General features: G+C 43.3%; 1 long non-coding RNA gene across 1 annotated transcript; it reads left to right on the forward strand.

Moving 5' to 3' along the window:
* The first annotated feature begins 915 nt into the window (after positions 1-915).
* LOC123065377 (uncharacterized) lies at positions 916-3,316 on the forward strand. The gene is made up of 3 exons (XR_006431003.1): positions 916-1,925; positions 2,042-2,241; positions 3,260-3,316. It is a non-coding gene; the product is annotated as an uncharacterized lncRNA (long non-coding RNA).
* Positions 3,317-4,636: the final 1,320 nt, after the last annotated feature.

The raw sequence follows: 4,636 nt of genomic DNA on the forward strand, positions 1-4,636 counted from the left end.
GTCATTGATACAAAATTTATCAATATTGATACAAAGAATTTGAACTTTTAACTATAAGACTCATTGAATTATAATATTGTCATCTTCAACGTTGGTCAGAAAATAACAATAACATAATTAAACTTTAATCAAATATCTTTTCACTGCAATAGCAGAAGCTATCTGAATCTGATTTCACCCACAAGTGGAAAAACTTCTCTCAAAAACTGTTCTTCCAATTAAATTTCCCAGTGGTTCCAATTTAATTGGAGGATAAAACTTTAAATTTTATTCAGTAGCATCACAATATACTTTTCTACTCTCTAAACAAATTATCCCATTGGTTCAAATTTGAGTAGAGGAGCAACAATTTAAACTTTCACTTTAGTTCTATTCACTTTTAAAAGAGCACTTTATTTTATTTTGTAGCGGAAAACATGAATTAAAATTCATGAACTTTTTATTCTTTACATAAACTTTTCTTTTGACCAAATAAAAATTCATGAACTTTATTATTTTCTTTGTAAAATTCATGAACATTCGTTTTTTGAAAAATTTCTATTTTCATTTTTAGAAACTTCTTCTGTTTACTTTTCTATTTTCTAAACAAAAAATTCGTTGGAAAAATTTTGAAAAGAAAAAAAATTGTATAAAATTTGCCCAAAAATAAATCAGCAAAACACGGCAGCTGTAGCCGGCCTCGGCCTGGCGCGTGAGGCCAGCAGCGGCCCATGGCCTGGTCCTCTGCTTGCTCGTGCGAGCTGGCCTCAGCCCAGCGCATGGCTGCGGCCTTGGGCCAGCGCCCGGTGCACACCACCGTCGCTGCCACCCTTTCGGTCCAGAGGCCCACTGGCGAGCTAGGGTTTCCATCCCTGCCGTCCGATGAGATCAAGGATCCAGCGCCGTTTCTGGTCGAAAAAAACTGGGAGAGTTCCTCCCGATCGAAACCTAGCGCCCCCCTCGTCTCGTTCGACTCGACCCTTCTCCCTCTCTCTGGTGACGGCGGAGCCAAGGAGCTGCTCTCCGGTTGCCCGGCCCGGTCGCCGGCGGCGGCGGCAGAAGCCACCGTGCCGCGCACGCCTCCGCTCGTTTGCCCCTTCTGTTTCCACTTTCTTCTCTTAACATCCGAGGCAGAGAGAGGGAGATGCAGCTCCGTGACGGCGGCCTCTGTCTAGATCGCCGGACCACCGCGCCGCACGTGGTCGCCGACGACGGCGTCGGACGTGCATGCCGCGCGAGCCCCTTTCCCCTTTCTTTCTTTCCTCTTTCTCCAACCACCACCAGTCACATGAGCAGAGACGGCGGCCGGACGGTGGTGCCCCCGTGGCCCCCTTGCCAGTGTGCACGTCCACCCTCGTGTGAGCGCGTCGCCGTCAAGTGGCCCCAGCGGCGGCACCATTTCCTCCCCGATGAGATGTCTCTTTGCCCCATGAGGGGTTGTTCTTCGTCCCGGCACCTCAGCTTGCCGATGCGCGTCGGGGTCGAGAGGAACGACGCGGCCATTGCGGCAGCGCAACTTTTCCGGTGAAGGTTATGTTCTTTCCCCTGTTCTAGGTTTCCAGGGGAGGGGAAATTTTCTCTGTCTTTTATTTCAACCAAAAAATCCTAGACACAACCTGGGACTGATACCATTGATAGAATCACGGGATCATGCAGGCTAGGATTCCGGCAACAATTGTGATAGGCATTACCTTTCTTGGCGTGAGGAGCTCCCGCCGTTGGCCATGATGGATGGCTACAGTGGTGATGACAGAGAGTGGTTGGTGGCGCTGTGGAGCTTCCCATCGCTCTCCGGCTTTCCACGATCGGTCTGGTTATGGATGTGGGTGGCTGTTCTGTTTTTGGCGTGCGTGCCCTAGTGGCCCCCACCTCTCTCTTATAGCCGGCGCGACAGGGGCCCACAACCCAGTTGGGTTGGGCTCCCCCGATCAGGGAGCGAGTCAACGGTACGATGGGCCTTTGGGCCCATTGATGGAGAGATCAATACTAACATTTGTATGTCGACTTCCCTCGACCCTTGCAACCGTTTTGACATGGTCTTGCTTTGCCTCTCCATTTACAGAGGATGTACCAAACTTGTTGTCTTCGCTGGAGCACCCGGAGCATCGAGCTTCACCGCTTCGTTCCATCGCCGTTTGTCGTCACCGACCCTCTTCGAATTCACCACAGGACGAGCCACTCTCCGCTACATCCTCCCAACACCTCCGCCGCCGCCCACGATCGCCGGAGCCGCTGCCGCCACCACGCCCGAGCGCCACCAATGTACGTTAAAAAAACGTTTTGGTTTTCTTTCTGTTTTAGATCGGTCTAGTACGAACGGTGTGCCGGGTTGTTTTTTATTAAGTGTGTGCTAGAGTTTTAGTTATCTTATAGCTGAGCACCGTATAGGTTCGGATCGCCCACCACTCTAGTCCAATAGCAGTAGACCGATTTGTTTTTTTTTCTTATTTTCGTTTTTGCTTTTAGAAGCAGAAAAGTTTTAGTCTTAGATATTCAATATCTTTTATTTTATAGATCCAAATTGAGTGATTCTATTTTCTATAGTTTCAGAAAAATCCCATCTATCAAGAGAAACCAACGAAAAATACTTTTGAATTTCTTAAATTTTGATTTCAAATAGATTTGTTACAAACACTAGATTGCTAATAACTTTTATTTTAAAATAGCTTGTTGATATATTCATTTTTCTACGATTTTGTTATTGTTTTGTCTATCCAGTAGCATATAGTGATTTATTTTTAGTTTATTTTAAACTAGAGTTTTAGGCAGAACAGTATTGTTTTAGTTCTAGTTTTCTTTTAACCTTTTTTTATAGTTTTAATTGTTTTTAAATTATTTTTGTTTGTCACTTTTGACAAATTTAGTTTTGTTTCTGTTATTTAACTGTAGACAATTTTATTCTTATTTTAAAATTTTATTTTGTTAGTTTTGTATGAAAACTTGTATAGGTCATAGTTAGAGTTTTATAAAAGCTTTTTATTTGTTTCTTTTTGCAAATAAAGTTTTATGAAAAATACCTTCTGTTAACTTAGTTGTATTACTTTGTATTTTCTGTTAATTTATTAGTTTAGTGTTTTAATTGTTGTTAAGTTTTTTACTAAGGACAAAACTGTTTTGTGTTATGTCTTAGAGTTTTCTTTAGTAGTTTTCTTTAGTAGTTTTCCTTTGTTTTTATTTGGTGTCCCTTGTTGATTTGCATTTTATTTGTTGGTTTTATTATGAGTGTTAGAATTGCTTGCTAGTATGTTTGCTTATATGAATGCTATGTTTGACTATATAGATTTCCAATGGATTCTACCAAGTCATTATTCTGAGAGCGTTATTATCTTCATCAAGTATTACCAGGCAAGTTCACTTTGACCATGCTTTTCATACCTATGTTTTTATTGCATTTAGTGTCATCTTTGCAACAATCCCCCAGTAGTGTTATTGAATCTTATAGTTGAGTAGAATGCATGAGGTAGGAACCCATCTCCCTGTTATCAAGCCCGGGACGTTGTTTTATTTCAATGCTACGCTATAGTCGACGGGGTTGGTATGAGTGCTCGGGAGTGGTGTGAGAATGGAGGACCCTACGTCAATGACGACAACTCCATGATGGCATTTGTAAGGACTGCATCTTCAAGGCCTCAAGACCTCAAGACTCGAGACAAGAATTCAATAGACACTACTGGGTGAAGAACGGTTGACGGGCACCCTGGAGAAACCAGTGGATGGTCGGGATGCATGGAGAAGCGCCATGACATCTTGCGGAAAGCTTCACCCAGACTCAAAGAGACGGAAGAATACTTCATGCCCTGAAGCTTACCTGTGAAACCGCAAGTCATTATGGGCTCTGGCTTGGTTGACCTTAGTTGTGACTCTGGCTGGGACGGTGCTAGCAGATGTAGAACTATAGTAGGATTGGATGAGCACCGGACAGTGGCCAGGGGAACTCTTCGAAAGACCATGTTTCAGTCGTCTTGTTCTCAAACATCATGAAGTGCAAGAACGTAAAGAGATGGATCGAATATTGCGGGTAAAGTGACAAACCTCTGCAGAGGGTTAAAACCTAATCGATTAGTCGTGTCCCTGGTTACGGACAACTTTAGCCTATGGACTTGGATCTATCTTGGAACTCTCAACACCGGATTGATAACTTAATTGTGGGCAACTTATGATGATTTGGGCTATGAGACATCGGTTGGCGGAACCGTGTCATGATAGAAAATTCCATAGTACAGACTCCAGTTATTCCTTTGATGTAGGGAAAATAAAACTAGCTTTTATGCAAAACTAAACTCGGACACAAAGACGCAAAGCCATATTGCATATAGTATAGTTTTATCATCCGTTTTCTCATGTTGTGATCTTGCCGGTACATTTAATGTACTGACCTACACGGCTGCAACGTATCATGTTGCAGATATTTTCTTCCGACGAGTAAGAGTACGTACAGGGTTACGGTCTACACTCAACCTGCCGATAGTGTTGATGGGACTCCACACCCGATTACTTGTTTCCGCTGAGACTTATGAGGTATATATCAGTTTTACGTTATTTATACATGTGATTGCACTTTGATATATACTTTGATGTACTGTGTGTGCCAGCATACTGATCCAGGGATGGCACGGATACACAGAGGCTTGACCGTCTGAGGTCGGGTCGCTATAGA

This window comes from Triticum aestivum, chromosome 3B (assembly GCF_018294505.1).
Source record: "Triticum aestivum cultivar Chinese Spring chromosome 3B, IWGSC CS RefSeq v2.1, whole genome shotgun sequence".
Taxonomy (NCBI): Eukaryota; Viridiplantae; Streptophyta; class Magnoliopsida; order Poales; family Poaceae; genus Triticum; species Triticum aestivum.